Source organism: Tenrec ecaudatus, chromosome 15 (genome assembly GCF_050624435.1).
Source record: "Tenrec ecaudatus isolate mTenEca1 chromosome 15, mTenEca1.hap1, whole genome shotgun sequence".
Lineage (NCBI taxonomy): Eukaryota > Metazoa > Chordata > Mammalia > Afrosoricida > Tenrecidae > Tenrec > Tenrec ecaudatus.
This window is the reverse complement of record NC_134544.1, coordinates 86686340-86705780: the sequence shown is the minus strand read 5'-3', so window position 1 is coordinate 86705780 and position 19441 is coordinate 86686340.

The window sequence follows — 19441 nt, the reverse complement described above, 5'->3', positions numbered from 1 at the left end:
ACCCTTATCTTACCCTCTAAATTAATGGATAACTTGGCAGTGTACAGGATTCTGGGGGAGGCATTTTTATCTTTCAGCTTTTGGAAGTTGTTGCTCCATTCTCTCCTCCTCTTCATGGTATCTGCTGATAAGTCTGAGCATATTCTTATTTGTTCTCCTTTGTACGTGACTGTCTTCCTTTCTCTTGCTGCTCATAAAATTTTCTCTTTTTCCTCTACGGTGGATATTTTACTATTATATGTCTTGGCATGTTCTTCTTGGGATTTAGCTTAGCCGGCGTCCTTTCTGCTTCCTGTATGAGTGGCTGTATCTCCCTTGTTAGGTTGGGAAAATTTTCTTCCAGAAATTCCTTTGCTATCTTGGCTGTCGACTTGTGTGTTGTGTTCCAGTAAACTGATTATTCCAATATTATTCCTCTTCATAGCATCTGTCATTGATCTCAGGCTGTCTTCTGTTTCTTTAATTTTCCTATCTGATTGTTTTTCTCACTTGCTTCATTCTGTTTGAGTGTCCTCGAGTTCACTGATATGATCCTCTGCCTCCTCAAGCCTAAACGTAGCTTCTGTGACCTTTTGTGTGGCTTCTGATACCTCCTCTGTTAGTTTCTGCAGTTCCCTTTCATGGGTAGAATTCATCCCCTCTATTGTGCATTTCACCCCCTCTATCATTGCATCCTTATTCTGGGTAGCTTCTCTTAGCTCCTTTATTACTGCAAGCAGAGTTCTGAAGATTTCCTTTTGTGGCTGATCTATATCTGTTTCTTCTATTAGCAATGTTAGGTCTGTTACTGTTCTCGTTTCTCTGTTTTTTGGTTTTTTTGTTGGGAGTGATGTGGTCTGTGATTTTTCCTTGATCCTTTCATAGGCCCCATGCTTCTGGGAGACCGGGGTAACCTTATCTATGTTATTGTTAAGGATTCTTTCAGGCAATTGCCTATGACCTACTCTAAGGGTGGGTCAGGCTGTTGTGTAGGCCGAGTTCTCCGACGGCTTGGTGACCCGCAGTGGTGAGATGTTTCAGCAGCTGGAGTGGGGTCTGGAATCTCAGTGAGTGCCCTCACGCTGCTTTGACCTCGTTTGACAGGGTACCCTTAGCAGCTCCCTCTTTTTTGGGGGAGGGGGGATAGTAATAAAAAAGGATTTAAAAGGTTAACGATTTAAAAATAGTTTTTAACAAAATATTGGGCAGAGGAAGAAAAAATTGGAGTGAGAGGAAGAAGAATAATCTATGAAAGAGGAGGGACAAGCTCTGATAATAATATAGGTGAAAGGAGAAGGAAAAAGAGAGAAAAGGAGAATCTATAGAAAAGGGACAGAAGAGAAGTACTAGCAATAATGAAAAAAGTAGGAAGGAAGGAGAGAGAGAATACAGCACAGAAAGTAAAAGAAAGGAAAGATAAAAAACAATGCTAGATGGAAGATATGTAGATGTGTATATGTAAAAATTTCCTCTTTTTCCCTCTAAGCGCTGGTGATGCCTAATAGAATGTGCAGGTGCTTGAGTTTGCATTGTCCCAAGACGTGGTGCTGATCTGGGCTCCGGAGCAGGGCTATGTGGTGGTGGTGGGGAGGTGGTGGGAGTGCTCGTCAGCTCAGCAAGCCCTCCCAGGTCCCTGCAGGCCTATAGAGTTGAGCCTGTGGTCAGAGGCTACACAGGTGGGAACCGCTCCCCACTGGCGGTCCTGCACTAGCTGGAAAGTGCTTGGGCAGCTAAGGGTACTGAGAGGAGGCACAGGGCACAGTGTTTGCCTCCTGTGGTGGCTGGGGAGGGCTCCAGCAGGCTTAGAAGCTGGCACTGGGGACCCCACTGGGCCCCTATGTGGTGTGAGCCAGCTGGAGCACACAGACAGCTCTGCAGTTAATGCAAAGCCGAGCCCCAGGTTCCCCAGCAGGCAGAATGTTTATTGTTTAATCTGCCCGGGCTGTGAGCTGTGTGGACCAACTTCTCAGCTGAGCCACATGGACAGCGGCGGCTTGGCTCGAAACTGCAGAGAGAAATGGCGCCCTTCCTCCGCCCAGGCTCAGAGCTCAGAGCCGTGGCCGCTGGGATCCCTGCAGCTCACAGGGGGAGGGGGGGAGAGTGTGTGCTATGCCAGTCCACTGGAGTGCAGAGCTCTGTCACTCATGCTCTCTCGGCAGTGGCACCCACTCCAGCACCAGGCACTGGGAGGGGCCCTCGGCAGGCAGACTCAGTGGCCCGGGCCGCGGTACTCTGTGGAAATGCAGGGTCGTGGGTAGGTGTGGGTTGGGCTATGGCTCGTGCCAGCGGGAAGTGCTCAGCGCAGGATCCCGGCTGGGAGTGTAGCGGGGGCTAGGCTCCCGGGGGTGGGAGGCCGGGCACACGGAGGGTCAGTGGAGAGGTCCGCGGCAGCAGTGTGGGTGGATGATCCCCCGTGGGGGTCGCCAGACAACCTGCAGGTTTGTTACACGGAGCTTGGTTGAATGGAGGGAGGGACGCGGGCCCGAAGGAAGATGGCTGCCATGAAGGAGAGGAAAGCTTCTCTCCTAGTGGGGTCCTGCGAGTGGGCAGCTGGTGTAGGGGATCACGCGACCTGCTGCGCTTGTCCAGGCAGGGCAGGCAAGTGACTCTGGGCTGGGGTCCGGTCTGGGGATGGAGCTTAGGCTAGTGGCCAGTGTGATGGCGGCAGCCTAGTGACCGGAGATGTCTCAAGAGTCCTGTTTCACCGAGACCCCTGCTTCGGAGAAATGCATGGGGTGGGGCTGGGGTGCTGTCCCTGGGGGGATATTTCACTCACCAGATTCCTACCATTAAGCTACCTGGATACCAAACTCGGAGGAGCTCTCGGAATATGTGGATGCTCCGGTCGGCCATCTTCTTTATTCCTGTTTAATCATTTTTTTGAGCTCTTACAAATATCATAACATTTCATAATTCAGTCACATGGAGCAGTACTGTACAATTGCTACCACAGTTTCAAAACATTTTCTTCTTGACTTCCTTGATATAAGCTCCCCTTTTTCCCCTCCCTTCCCCGTCCTCAATTTCTTTATTTTGGAAAACAGAACCTGGATGAAAGCAGCCTTATCTCTATGCTCCTGATCACAGGGCTTGGAAGACAGTACTAGTGTTAGAAGAAAACCTCCTCAAGCTCCAAGGATAAAGCTAGAGCCGAAATGCACAATCTCCAGATGGAGTTTTCTCCACAGCTACCCTATACTAAGATGTTAGTATACAGCTCCTACAGGCGCCTGACTTCTTGCTACTCAGCTAAGAGATGCCTAGCTTTAAAAGCAATCAGCTTCCCTTTATCACTTCTTCTCCCAAATGCCCTCTGGATCAGTCCTATGGGATGGTTGTATAATTGAAGGGCAGAAATAAAAAAGGCGTTATATTCTTTCACCTATTTATGGATAGCAATAACCCCCACCCCCAACACACACACACACACACACACACACACACACACACACACACACACACCAACCTAACAACGTAGGCACAACTTTTACCCTGGGGGTTCTTGAAATAATTGGGTGAGCAACTTAAGACTAGTGCCGAGGGCAGGTGAATTGGAGTAACTGTCTCCTGAGTGGAGAGAACAATGACATGTCTGCTCTTGTAGTTAAAACTGCTGGCAGATAGGAATAAGCCATGTGCTTGTATGAGGTATCATTAAGGTAACACTATAATGAGAGGATATCATGAGGATAATTTTTAATTAGGGGAATGTGACTGGGACTCTTCTTCAACTTAAAAATGTGAATTCCTCTCTCCATCCAAATACTTGGCCTTGCAATCTTCTTTAATTTTGAGAAAAAATAATTAGTCTGTATCCTCTCTTCATGGTCCTCATTTTCCCACAGCCTAAAACTTATCATGGAGTGTTTAAAAAGAATTCAGGATATTTCAACATTCACATTTGTCCATTCTCTTTGTGTCTGTGCCTTCTGGAGTCTTGCATGACTCGCTTCTATATAAATTCACTGTTAAATGACCTTGCTATCTTATTCCGGTATTGGAGATGAGGCCACTCTACTCGGTTTTGCTGTCTGCTTTATCTTCCTTAATTATACCCACTATTCCTAAGGGCCCAATTGATGGTGGGGCTGGATCCCATGGTTTACGTTTGCTTAAACAGTTGGTGTACAAATCTAAATATCACTTGTAAGTGGTCTTACTTACAGGCATATGCATATTAACCTTCCACTGACAGAATTATTCTTCAGGGAAGATCTTGCCATGTACTGTGTGATGATGAATACGATGCCAAGCTCCTTTCATTTGTCAATCTCAGCCTTATAAACTACTTGATTATCTAAGTATAAATAGACAATACCACACTAAGTTTAATAATTCATAAACAATTGATTTTTAAACATTCCATTTTATTTTGACAACTTGCAGATTTTTCTTGATAGCACTTCATATATACCATCTTCACATTTTGATAATATGTGTGCAGCTATTTTTTTTTCTCATTTTCAGTGTTTTCCTCCATCCACGTCATTAATGTTGACTTTACTTTGAGGATTTAGTACTTCGTCATTATTATTTCCTTGTCATTAAACCTAAAGGGTTCATGTTCCAGAAGTAGATCACCAGGTCTTCCTCCCCACCCTTATTTCTGGAGATTCCACTAAGACCTCTCTACCATGGGTGATCCTGCTTCTATTTGAAATACTGGGTGGCACTGCTTATGGCATCACAGTAACATGCAAGCCACCGCAGGACAACACTGAGGGAGAAGTGGTGTAAGCTAGAATACAGGTTCCCTAAACATGCTGGCTCATCCATACCCGAAGATATTAGACCACCACGTTTGCCCATCAGAGCTCAGGTTTAGAAACTTCCTCACTGTTATCCTTTATCTGAGCAGTGTCAGTGTTGGATTATGAATTTCCTGAGGAAGCAATAAGGCTCAATTCTGTGCATAATGCTGAGTCAGTCTCGCTGTTATTTCCCCGGTGTAAAACACCATTTGGTAAGTGAGAAAATTTTCCCAATGACATTACCTTGTCAGGCAGGCACTGGAGACTGCTGTAGGGACAAATCTGAGGTGTTTGCTTGGATACAACGTGATCATCAAGGGTTACACACTACCACTCTATGTGTGTGTATATTTCTTTAAAATTTTCCCTTTTCAATTTCTTTCCCATTTCTGCCTCCCTGTGGCTATGCTCCACTGAGAGAACAACAGTGGAAAGGGGAGCAGTTAACCTCCCTGGCTGTCTAATTATGTCCATAATTTTGTAACCAAATTTTTCTTTATTTTTGAAGTGAAAACATTTCATAATCAATGAATATCAGTATTCTAACATGAAGGTTGCCAAAAATGGAGTTGAAAGTAATTTATTCGTGGTCCAATAACATTTCTGCATGCGTTGCGCCACCAGTCCCTGGAGTAGGATCAGGCCCAGAAATTTGCAAATGATGTATTTGTTCACAGGATAGTTCTTTCTGCTTCTAGTAAACTTGTGAAGCATAGTAGCGGATTGTTGCTCTTCAACCGGTTTGTCTCCATAATAATTTTTTCAATGACCTCATCAATCAAAATAATTGTTACGCCAAAGGGTTGTAGTGGTCATCCTCTACTTGCATACCTGGTGCTCCAGTAAATGGGAATCTTGGTGGAGCTGGCTCTTCCATACCTGAAGACAATAGAGCACCACGTCTGCCCATCACAGAGCTCAGGTGTAGAATCCGCCTCACTGTCATCCTTTCTCTGAGGACTGGCATTGTTGGCTTATGAATTTCCTGAGGAACCACTGTCGCGCTATTCTGTGCATAATGCTGAGTCACTGTTGCTGTTATTTCTCTGGTCTAAAACCTCTGTTGGCTTAAAATGAAACGTTTTTGATGCCATGGACAAAAATTTCCAGTCAGAAGATGTCCGGAGCCATGAGGCCCGGCCATTTGCTTGGAATTTACTAGCCTGAGCTCTGGGCATTCTTCTACCCCAGCCTTCGTGACAGAGCACTGCAGCTGTAGATCTTGAGCAAACAAGGGTTAATGCTCTTTAGATAAGCACCCATTTCCTGCATCCCTTTGTTTGGGCAAAAGATCGGCTTCCCCTATGCTTGATTTGCATGTACATGCCACTCCTCTGCGTACCTAATTGAAGACTGTAAGCCCTTACTGACTCATGGGCAGGGCGCGCTCCCCTGAACTCCCTGATTGGCCTGTTGCCAAGGTAGCCTAATCTGCATGTGCGGCTGAGGCTGCCCCCTTGGCTGGCCCTTATAAGCTGTGACTCTTTGTTCATTAAAACAGGACTTGATCAGGATATTGTCTTGTCCTCATTCTCCGTGCCTCTTGTACCCCCCAATTCCCACTCTCTCCCCCAGGACCTACGGTGAACGTCCCGCTGGCCGGGACATACTGGCACCCATCGTGTGAACTGGGTACGAGGGATAAAGTGAGGGATGAAGGCGCAGGAATAAGCCGGCGAGTTAAAGTGGAAGAAAATTCCTTCGGCCGCCACGGGAACCTGCTGCGGTGTAACTGAAGGTAAGAGCGCCTAAAGATGGGTCAAGAATTGAGCAGCCATCAGATTTATGTGAAACAATTGAAAGAGGCTTTAAAGGCACGGGGAGTAAAGGTCAGGAGTTGCGATTTATTTAGGTTTTTTGACTTTATAAAAGATACTTGTCCTTGGTTTCCACAGCAAGGGACAATTGATATAAAAAGATGGAAAAGAGTTGGTAATGCTTTAGAGGATTATTATGAGGTCTTTGGACCGGAAAAAATTCCTGTCACAGCCTTTTCTTATTGGGCTTTAATTAAAGATTTAATAGATAAGAAGGAAAAATGTCCGCAAATAACACCGGCCATTGCCCAGACAGAAACAATATTAAAAATCAGTTCTAAAACAGATCTTAGAGAGTCTCAACCAGGGAAGAAGATTGACCTTACTCCCCTAGATAGAGATGAAGAGGAGGCCAAGGACCCTCCTATAATAACAGATGAAAACGATAAAGAAGGGACAAAAAACTCTTCTATTAAAATTAAAGACCAAGAAGGACACAATAGGCCGAAAATATATCCAATCTTAAAAGAATTCCAAGATAATCAGGATGAGTACAATCCTGACCCTTTAGAGAAAGATTGGGATGATTTTGAAGAGAAGGCAGCTAAGTATCATAATCCTGACTGGCACCCTCCTCCTTGTAATTTGCCCTCAGCACCTACAGTGATGGCAGTAGTGGACCCAAACGAGGAACTCAAAGAAAAAATTAGTCAGCTCAAGGAACAGATAAGACTAGAAGAGCTGTATCAGTCCTTGATTAACAGACTGAAAACGTTGAGAACAGGGAATACAGGCACATCGGACCCAGACAGGCAAGGGAAATTTGTCCGCCCACCCCAGCAGCACAGGCAGCACTCCTTTAAAGAGGAGAGGTATGCGGCAGGAGGGGGAGAGGGTCTCTCACCTCTGCATGCTTTCCCAGTCACTGAAAGCACAGATGAGCAGGGGGAACCTATCAGAAGGTATACTGGTCTCACTTTTACCCTTATCAAGGAATTAAAGAAGGCTGTTTCTCAATATGGGGCCACTTCCCCATATAGCATAGCCCTTTTGGATTCCTTGGCTGAACAATGGCTCACCCCGGGAGATTGGAATGTGCTGGCAAGGGCTGTTCTCGCTGGAGGAGACCATTTGCTCTGGAAATCTGTGTTTTATGAATCCTGCCGAGAAACGGCAAAAAGGAACGCTCAAGTGGGAAAGGATTGGGATCTTGACATGTTGATAGGCGAGGGTGACTATGCCGCAATTGAAACCCAAAAGCAGTACGACCCTGGGTTGTTTGCACAAATCCAAGCAGCCGCTACAAAGGCTTGGAAAAAACTTCCCGTTAAAGGGGATCCCGGAGCTTCACTCACAGGAGTTAAGCAGGGGTCAGATGAGCCCTTCGCAGACTTTGCTCATAGACTCATGACAACAGCGGAAAGGCTCTTCGGTAATGCTGAGGCTGGTCTAGATTACGTAAAACAACTGGCATATGAGAACGCCAATCCGGCCTGCCAAGCAGCAATTAGACCCCACAGGAAAAGGACAGACTTGAAGGGATATATCCGCCTTTGTTCAGACATCGGGCCTTCCTATCAACAGGGCCTGGCTATGGCAGCAGCCCTTAGTGGGCGAACAGTAAGGGATTTTCTTAATGACCGAGATAAAAATAAAAAGGGTTGCTTTAAATGTGGCAAACTTGGACACTTTGCTAAGGATTGTCGAGGGGACCCACATAGGAGCGCTGAGACGAGGGCTCCAGGCCCTTGTCCAAGATGCAGAAAAGGAAAGCATTGGGCCAATGAATGTAAGTCTAAAACTAATAGTCAAGGGAATCCTCTGCCACCCCAGCAGGGAAACGGCATGAGGGGCCCGCCCCAGGCCCCGAAACAAGCTTATGGGGCCGTCAGCTTTGTTCCAGCAAACAGCAACAATCCATTTCAGAACTTAATAGAGCAACCCCAGGGAGCGCGGGACTGGACCTCTGTTCCACCTCCCACACAGTACTAACCCCTGACATGGGAGCACAAGCCTTAAGCACTGGGGTACATGGTCCCCTCCCCCCTGAAACCTTTGGATTGGTCTTAGGGAGAGGTAGTGTCATTACGAAAGGCATACAAATCTACCCAGGGGTAATCGATAATGATTATGCTGGAGAAATTAAAATTATGGCCAAAGCTTTAATAGTATCATTACTATACCTCAAGGAGAAAGAATAGCTCAGTTAATTCTACTACCATTTTTTAAGACTGATAATAAGAGCCAATGTTCTAAAAGAGGGACAGGAGGCTTTGGATCCTCTAATGTATATTGGGTACAACCAATTACTAATCGGAAGCCTTCCCTGACCTTATGGTTGGATGGCAAGCCATTTACAGGACTAATAGATACCGGAGCTGATGTAACTATTATCAAACAAGAGGATTGGCCTTCTACATGGCCCACTTCGGAGACGCTGACTAATTTGAGAGGAATTGGGCAAAGTAGTAACCCTCGTCAAAGTTCTAAGTATATCACCTGGAAAGACTATGAAAATAATTCAGGCCTCATTAAGCCATTTATTATACCTCCATTGCCTGTTAACCTCTGGGGCAGGGACTTGCTCTCCCAAATGAAGGTCATGATGTGCAGCCCCAATGATATAGTCACTGCACAGATGCTAGCTCAGGGTTATAGCCCTGGAAAAGGACTAGGGAAAGGAGAAGATGGCATCCGGCAACCAATCCCAGCCTTGGGACAATTGGATTGAAGGGCTTTGGAAATTTTTGATCTCGGCCATTGACATGCCTGCACCCCTAGGGTGTGCTGATCCAATCACTTGGAAATCAGATGAACCCGTATGGGTTGATCAATGGCCTTTAACAACCGAAAAACTGGTTGCTGCCCAGCAGTTAGTGCAGGAACAATTAGAAGCAGGGCATATCACAGAGAGTACTTCTCCTTGGAACACCCCTATATTTGTCATTAAAAAGAAGTCTGGTAAATGGAGACTCTTACAGGATCTGAGAGCTGTAAATGCCACCATGGTACTCATGGGTTCCCTGCAGCCAGGATTACCTTCCCCAGTAGCGATTCCTCAAGGATATTTTAAAATTGTTATAGACCTTAAAGTTTGCTTCTTTACAATCCCCTTACATCCGGCAGATCAAAAAAGATTTGCTTTTAGTGTGCCATCTACGAATTTTAAAGAACCAATGAAACGGTACCAGTGGAAATTTTTGCCTCAGGGAATGGCGAACAGCCCCGCCTTGTGTCAGAAATATGTAACTGCAGCTATACAACCCGTCAGAAACCTTTGGAAAGACATGTATATTGTACATTATATGGATGATATTTTAATAGCAGGGCAGCTAGGAGAGCAGGTCTTGTAATGCTTTGCCCGGCTCAAGCAGGAATTGGCAGTGGCTGGGCTACAAATAGCTCCAGAAAAGGTACAATTACAAGACCCATATACTTATTTGGGGTTTCAAATAAATGGACCAAAAATAACCAATCAAAAGGCTGTCATTCGTAAAGATAAGTTAAAAACACTCAATGATTTTCAGAAACTTTGGGGAGATATTAATTGGCTACGACCATATCTGAAGCTAACCACAGGTGAATTAAAACCTCTGTTTGATATATTGAAAGGTGACTCCCATCCTAAGTCTCCCAGAACAATTTCAGAAGAGGCGCTTATTGCACTTAAACGGGTAGAAGATGCTATTGCTGCTCAATTCGTTACTAGTATAGATTATTCTCAGCCCTTGACATTTATAGTCTTCAACACAGCAGTTACACCTACTGGTTTGTTTTGGCAAAATAATCCCATTATGTGGATCCACTTGCCCTCTTCACCTAAAAAGGTTTTACTCCCATATTATGATGCTATTGCTGATATGATCATTTTGGGCAGAGAAGATAGTCGAAAATATTTTGGAATAGAACCTTTGAAAATTATACAACCCTATTCTCGCTCACAAATTCACTGGCTTTTCCAAAACACTGATACATGGCCTATAGCTTGTGCTTCTTATGCTGGTGAATTAGATAATCATTACCCACCGGATAAATTTATTCAATTTTGCAAATTGCATGCGTTCGTCTTTCCTCGTATTATTAGTAAGGAACCTTTAAATGATGCGTTGTTAGTGTTTACTGATGGGTCATCTACAGGAGTTGCTGCCTATGCCTTTTCTGACAAAATAATTCAATTCAAGACTACGCATACATCAGCTCAATTGGTGGAATTACAAGCCCTTATTGCAGTTTTTTCAGCCTTTCCCGATCGGGCACTCAATATTTATACTGACAGTGCTTACTTGGCTCATTCAGTTCCCCTCCTGGAAACTGTTGCACAGATTAAACATATTTCAGAAACGGCTAAGTTATTTTTACATTGTCAGCAACTTATTCGTAAGAGAACTGTCCCCTTTTTCCTAGGGCATATTAGAGCTCATTCAGGTCTACCAGGGCCCCTCACTCAGGGTAACGAAATAGCAGATGCCGCCACAAAAATAGTGGCCACAGTTACCAAGGAAGGCCTAACCTTAGCACAGGCCGCTCATGATCTGCACCATTTGAATGCTCAGTCCCTAAGACTGATGTTTAAAATAACTAGAGAACAAGCTAGACAGATAGTTAAACAATGTAATAACTGTGTGACATACTTGCCAGTTCCCCACCTGGGAGTCAACCCCAAAGGGCTTGTTCCTAACATGATTTGGCAAATGGATGTTACCCATTATGCAGAATTTGGTAATCTAAAATATATTCATGTATGCATAGATACTTATAGCGGGTTCATACTTGCTACCCCCCAAACAGGAGAGGCCACCAAACATGTTATAGCTCATCTGTTGCACTGTTTTTCCATCTTAGGTATTCCTAAACAAATAAAAACAGATAACGGTCCTGGCTACACAGCAAAGGCCTTTCGGAATTTCTGTGATAAATTACAAATAAAACATGTCACCGGGATCCCTTATAATCCTCAAGGACAGGGAATGGTCGAAAGAGCCCATTTATCTTTAAAGATTACCATTGACAAAATAAAAAAGGGGGAATGGTACCCCACTAAGGGTACCCCCAGAAATATCCTTAATCATGCTCTCTTTATAAAAAATTTTTTAACATTGGATGATCACGGAAAATCCGCCGCTGATCGCTTCTGGCACTCAGAATCTCAAAAACAATTCGCCATGGTAAAATGGAGGGATCCATTAGACAATTCATGGCATGGCCCAGACCCAGTGTTGATCTGGGGGAGAGGCTCGGTCTGTGTGTTCTCTCAAGAACATGATGCAGCCAGATGGCTGCCAGAGCGACTGGTGAAACAAGTCGACAATAACAATCAATCCAGGGAAGAGGTCATTCCCTGAGAGTACCCTTTCTTATCATTTCAGAAATGAGTCCTGGCACAATATTCCTGTGGATTGTCACCCTGCGCATCTACATGACTGGAATCCACGCTGGCTTCGATGACCCAAGCAAGGCTCATGCCATACTATAAAATCGGTATGGCAAACCCTGTGATTGCGAAACAGGATATGTGTCAGCACCCCCAAAGAAAGTCAGGTCTATAGTGGACTGCGCCTCTCATACAGCATATCAAGACTGGACTTCTAATATGTGGCAGTGTGTTAAAAAACCGAACATAATCCCTTCCGAGGATGGGCATCCTGGGCCTTGCCCATGCACAACATTTTACCAAGCTGTGCATAGCACCTGTTATGCCTCTTATCAGCCATGCACACACGGGAGTAATACTTACTTTACTGCCACCTTAGAGAGGACACGCCCCGGGTCCATTGGGGGTGATTGGAGTGTCATACCTCAAACCACAGGAGTATCTAACAACTTGGGAGTTGCCTCCTGCACAGGTACAGTGGGACAGCCTGTGTGTTGGGAGATCAACCCTCCTGTTCACATATCAGATGGAGGAGGTCCACAGGATAAGGTCAGAGAGATTGTTGTACAGAAGAAAATTGAGGAGCTACATAAAGCATTATATCCTCAACTTCAATACCATCCCCTAGCATTGCCTAAGGCTAGAGGTGAACTGGAACTCGATGCTCAGACTTTTGATATCCTTGAAGCCACATATAAGTTGCTTAACGCTTCTAATTCAAGCCTTGCTAAAGAATGTTGGCTTTGTATGAGGCAAGGATACCCTGTCCCCCTTGCCATACCTACACATTCCATGAACTATACAAATAATAGTTCTTGCATAATGATTCCTCCCCTACAGGTACAACCTTTACAATTTTCCAATTCTTCCTGTTTCTTCTCCCCCTCTTACAATAATACTGATGAGATTGATGTAGGTTTAGCTACATTTACCTATTGCAGTGCAATAATTAGTATTTCAAAGCCCCTGTGTGCTCCCAATAGTTTAGTTTTTGTCTGTGGTAACAACCTGGCTTACACCTACTTGCCTGTGAATTGGACAGGGTTATGTGTATTAGCCTCCCTCCTTCCGGACATAGATATCATCCCTGGAGATGAACCTGTCCCTATCCCTACTATTGATCACATATTGGGAAAAGTTAAAAGAGCAGTGCAATTTATTCCTTTACTTGCAGGATTAGGAATCTCTGCCGCGGTTGCCTCCGGAACTGCCGGCTTAGGTGTCTCTATGACTCAATATACCAAACTGTCCGGACAATTGATTTCAGACGTGCAAGCCTTGTCAGGCACCATACAAGATTTGCAAGATCAGGTAGATTCTTTAGCAGAAGTAGTGCTGCAGAACAGAAGAGGCTTAGATTTGCTCACTGCAGGGCAGGGAGGTATCTGTTTGACCCTACAGGAGAAATGCTGCTTCTACACAAACAAGTCTGGGATCGTCAGGGACAAGATCAAACAGCTGCAAGATGACCTGGAGAAGCGAAGAAGAGAGCTGGCTGCTGACCCACTCTGGACTGGGCTGAATGGAATTTTACCCTATCTCTTACCACTTTTAGGCCCTATACTCAGTCTGTTACTAATGTGCTCACTGGGACCGGTGGTTTTCAATAAGCTCATGGCTTTCATCAAACAGCAGATTGAGGCCATCCAGGCAAAGCCCATACAGGTCCATTACCATCGCCTTGAGATGTCTGAACAGGGTGGCTCATACGAGTAGTTATGATAAGACCCCCTGCCCTTGTGAGCTGAACTGGCAGTCAATGACGGGTAAGATCGGCACAAGACATACCAACCTAAGACAGACATTGGTTTGCTCTTATTTTATGAAGGCATTCCATTGATCAATGACGGGTAAGGATGACCCTTGATGCCTGACAACCTAAGACAGACGCAGTTCCCGAAGGGATCTCTCTTGGCTTTGAATAATATATAAAAGGGGGACCTGTCCGGAGCCATGAGGCCCGGCCATTTGCTTGGAATTTACTAGCCTGAGCTCTGGGCATTCTTCTACCCCAGCCTTCGTGACAGAGCACTGCAGCTGTAGATCTTGAGCAAACAAGGGTTAATGCTCTTTAGATAAGCACCCATTTCCTGCATCCCTTTGTTTGGGCAAAAGATCGGCTTCCCCTATGCTTGATTTGCATGTACATGCCACTCCTCTGCGTACCTAATTGAAGACTGTAAGCCCTTACTGACTCATGGGCAGGGCGCGCTCCCCTGAACTCCCTGATTGGCCTGTTGCCAAGGTAGCCTAATCTGCATGTGCGGCTGAGGCTGCCCCCTTGGCTGGCCCTTATAAGCTGTGACTCTTTGTTCATTAAAACAGGACTTGATCAGGATATTGTCTTGTCCTCATTCTCCGTGACTCTTGTACCCCCCAATTCCCACTCTCTCCCCCAGGACCTACGGTGAATGTCCCGCTGGCCGGGACAAGAAGATTTTCAAAATGACATTAAAAGGCAAGCGGATACTGGAGAGTGGTCTATGGATAAATCTGAGGTGCTTTGCTTGGGTACAATATAATCCTCAAAAATTACACAGTAGCACTCTATGTGTGTATGTCTCTAAAACGTTCCCTATTGAATTTCCCGCTCAGTCTCGCCCCCCTGTGGCTATACTCCACTGGGAGAACAACATTGGAAAGGGGAGCAGTTAACCTTCCTGGCTGTACAATATCAGTAATTTTGTACCCAAATACTTCATTATTTGTGAAGTCAAAAAAATTCATAATTAACTAATATCGGTATTCTAACATGACGGCTTCCCAAAACCGAGTGGCAAGTTATTTATTCCTGGTCTAATACCATTTCTGCAGGCGTTGCACCCTCCACTCCCTGAAGTAATGATCAGGCCCAGAAATTTCTAAAGGTTATTTTGTTCACTGGATCCCTCTCACTGCTTCTAGAAATCTTATAAAACCGAGGAGCGGATTGTTGCTCTTTGACCGAGGTTCCTCCCCGTAATCATTTTTTTTTCGATGACCTCATGGGTCAGAAATAATTGTAAGTATGCCAAAGCTTTCTTCTGTTCAACGTCTACATACATAACAGGTGCTCCAGAAAATGGGAATCTTAGTGGAGCTGGCTCATCCATACCTGAAGACAATAGAGTATCTCATTTGCCCATCACAGAGCAGGTGTAGAATCTTCCTAACTGTCATCCTTTCTCTGAGTAGTGTCGTTTTCGGATTGTGAATTTCCTGAGGAACCACTATCCCGCAATTATGTGCATAATGCTGAGTCAAGGTCACTGTAGTTCTCTGGTCTAAAACCCCTTTTGGGTCAAAATGACACTCTTTTGAAACCATGGACTATAATTTCCAGTCAGAAGATTTTCTCAATGACTTAAAAGGGCAAGCAAGCACTGGAGAGTGGTCCATGGATAAATCTGTGGTATTTTGCTTGGATACAATATAATCCTGAAAGATTACATTGTACCAATCGTTGTTTGTATGACTATTTAAAACGTGCCGCATTGAATTTCCCACACAGTCTCGCCCGCCGGTGGCTATCCTCCCCTGGGAGAACAACACTGAAAAGGGGAGCAGTTAACCCTCTGGCTGTCTAATTATGTCTGTACTTTTATACCCAAATTCTTCTTTATTTTTGAATTGAAAAAATTCCATAATCAACGAATATCAGTATTCTAACATGAAGGTTCCCAAAAATTGAGTTGCAAGTAATTTATTCATGGTCCAATGCCATTTCTTTCTTTTTTAAAAAAAGACATTTTATTAGGGGCACATACAACTCTTATCACAATCCATACATATACATACATCAATTGTATAAAGCACATCTGTACATTGTTTGCCCTAATCATTTTTTTTTACATTTTATTAGGGGCTCATACAACTCTTATCACAATCCATACATATACATACATCATTTGTATAAACACATCCGCACATTCCCTGCCCCAATCATTCTCAAAGCATTTGCTCTCCACTTAAGCCCTTTGCATCAGGTCCTCTTTTTTTTACCCTCCCTCCCCGCTAACCCCTCCCTCATGTGCCCTTGGTCATTTATACATTGTTATTTTGTCATATCTTGCCCTATCCGGAGTCTCCCTTCCCCCCTTCTCTGCCATCCATCTCCCAAGGAGGAGGTCACATGTGGATCCTTGTAATCTGTTCCCCCTTTCCAACCCACTCACCCTCCACTCTCCCAGCATTGCCTCTCACACCCTTGGTTCTGAAGGTATCATCCACCTTGGATTCCCTGTGCCTCCAGCCCCCATATGCACCAATGTACAACCTCTGCCCTATCCAGCCCTGTAAGGTAGAATTCGGATCATGGTAGTTGGGGGGAGGAAGCATCCAGGAACTGGGGGAAAGCTGTGTTCTTCATCGGTACTACCTTACATCCTGACTGACCCATCTCTGTTTTGTTCTTTGTCAGTGGTTTGTTTTTGTTGTTTTGTTGTCTGATTGTATACTGTTGCTTTGTTTTCCTCTGTCTTGTTTTCATGCATGTTAGTGTCTCCACAGGTCTGTCTGAGTAGGACAGGCTGGATGAACTATCTGGAGGAAAAACAATGGGACTGACAGTTCCGGGGGATTTGGGGTGGGGGGCTAGGGGGGTAAGGAAGTGGTGTTAAACACAGGGACAAGGGAACTACATGGGACCCAAAATGATAGAGAGGGGGGAGTGGCAGGCCTGATGAGGAATGATCAAGGGTAAGGTTGCATAGAGTGGCAGGCCTGATGGGGAATGATCAAGGGTAAGGTTGCATAGCTGTAGCCCAGGTGGTGATGGAGCATGGTAGTAGGGCAGGAGGAAAGTCAAGGGAGATGGAGGAAAGAGCTAGGAGTCAAAGGGCATTTATGGAGGTCTAGACAAAGTATGTACATGCAAATATATATATGAGGATGGGGAAATAGATCTATGTGCCTATATTTATAGGTTAAGTATTAAGGTGGCGGAAGGACCTTGGCCCTCAATGCATGAATACTTTCTTTTATTAAATTGGAACTCTATGATGCTCACTCTCCCGACACAACTGCTGAAGCCAAAGTGGGTGAAAAAGTAAATGTGGTGAAGAAAGCTGATGGTGCCTGGCTATCAAAAGAGATAGTGACTGGGGTCTTAAAGGCTTGAAGATAAACAGGCGGCCATCTAGCTCAGAAGCAACAAAGCCCAAATGGAAGTACACACCAGCCGGTGTGATCGAGTGGTCCCGAAAGGATCAGTTATCAGGCATCAAAGAACTAAAAATCATATAATTGGCTGCACAGCTCCATGATAGGATCGCTGAAGACAAAAGGGTGCATAAGCAAATGTGGCGAAGAAAGCTGATGGTGCCCGGCTATCAAAAGAGATAGTGTCTGGGGTCTTAAAGGCTTGAAGGTGAACAAGCGGCCATCTAGCTCAAAAGCAACAAAGCCCACATGGAAGAAGCACACCAGCCAGTGCGATCACGAGGTGCCAAAGGGACCAGGTGTAAGGTATCATGCAAAAAAAAGGATATATATATTTATATGTATATATATGTGGATATATATATATATATATCAGATTGAATGAAGGGGGAAGTGCAGAGTGGAGACCCAAGGCCCAAGTGTCGGCCACAGGTCCAATGCCATTTCTGCAGGTGTTGAACCACCAATTCCTAGAATAGGATCAGACCCAGAAATTTCCAATTGTCATATTTATTCATGGATACTTCTTTCTGCTTCTTGTAAACTTGTTAAGCAGTGTAGCGGATTGTTGTTCTTCAACCAGTGTGTCTCCGTAATAATTTTTCTTTTTTAAAAAAATTATTAGGGACTCATACAATTCTTATCACAATCCATACAGACATCAATTGTATAAAACACATCTGTACATTCTTTGCCCTCCTCATTTTCAAAGCATTTACTCTCCACTTAAGTCCTTTGCATCAAGCTCTCTTTTTTCCTCTCCCTCCCCGCTACCCTCTCCCTCATGAGGCCTTGATAATTTATAAATATTATTTTGTCATACCTTTCCCTGTCTGGCGTCTCCCTTCACCCCCTTTTCTGTTGTCCGTCCATCAGGGAGGAGGTCACTTGTAGATCCTTGTAATCAGTTCCCTCTTTCCAACCCACTCACCCTCCCCCTTCCAGTAACGCCCCTCACACCCCTGGTCCTGAATGTATCATCCGCCTTGGATTCCCTGTGCCTCCAGGTCCTATCTGCACCAGTGTACATCCTCTGCTCTAACCAGAGTTGCAAGGCAGAATTCGGGTCATGGTTGTTTGTGGGGAGGAAGCATTTAGGAACTGGAGGAAAGCTGTATTCTTCATTGGTGTTACATCAGACCCTTACTGACTCATCTCTTCCCCTAGACCCCTCTGAGAGGGGATCTCCAGTGGCCGACAAATGGGCTTTGGGTCTCCACTCTGCACTTCCCCCTTCATTCGCTATGGTAAGATTTTTTTTTGTGTGGATGATTCCTTATACCTGATCCCTTTGACACCTCATGATCACACAGGCTGGTGTGCTTCTTCTATATGGGCTTTGTTGCTTCTGAGCTAGACGGCCGCTTGTTCACCTTCAAGCCTTTAAGACCCCAGACACTATCTCCTTTGTTAGCCGGGCACCATCAGCTTTCTTCACCACATTTGCTTATGAACCGGTCTGTCCTTGGCGATCGTATCATGAAGGTGTGCAACCAATGATATGATTTTTTGTTTTTTGATGCCTGATAACTGATCCAATTGGAACCAAGTGATCACAAAAGCTGGTGTGTTCTTCCATGTGGGCTTTTTTGCTTCTGAGCTAGATGGCCGCTTGTTAATCTTCAAGGCTTTAAGACCCCAGACACTATCTCTTTTGATAGCCGGGCACCATCAGCTTTCTTCTCCACATTTGCTTTTTTACCTGCTTTGGCTTCAGCGGTTGTATCAGGAGGGTGAGCCTCATAGAATGCCAATTTAATAGAAGAAAGCATTCATGCATTGAGGGAGTGCTTGAGTAGAGGCCCAAGATCCTTCCGCCACCTTAATACTAAACCTATAAATATAGGCACATAGATCTATTTTCCCATCCATATATATATATATATATATATATATATTTGCATATGTACATCTTTGTCTAGACCTCTATAAATGCCCTTTGCCTCCTAGCTCTTTCCTCTCTTTCCCTTGACTTTCCTTCTTTCTCACTATCATGCTCCGTCCCCACCTGGGTTTCAGCTATACCTTTTCGTCACCTTACTCTTGATCATTCCCTATCAGGCCTGTCACATCCACCTGACTACCAATTTGGATCCCTTGTTGTTCCCTTGTCCCTGGGTTTGTTAACACCACTTCTTTACCCCCCACCTCCCCCTATCCCATGTCACTCTGGAACTGTCGGTACCATTGTTCTTTCTCCAGATAGTTAATCCACTCCATCTTATTTAGGCAGACCTGTGGAGATAATAACATGCACAAAAACAAGACATATCAAAACCAAGAAACACTATACAACAAAACAACAACAACAAACTACTGACAAAGAACAAAAGAAACACAGCAAGAAAGAAACGCTTGCAGTTATTTCAAAGATCATTTGTTGGCCTTTAGGAGTCTTTTCCAGTCCAGTCTCTTGTGGCACCACGCCCTGCCGCAAAGTCCAC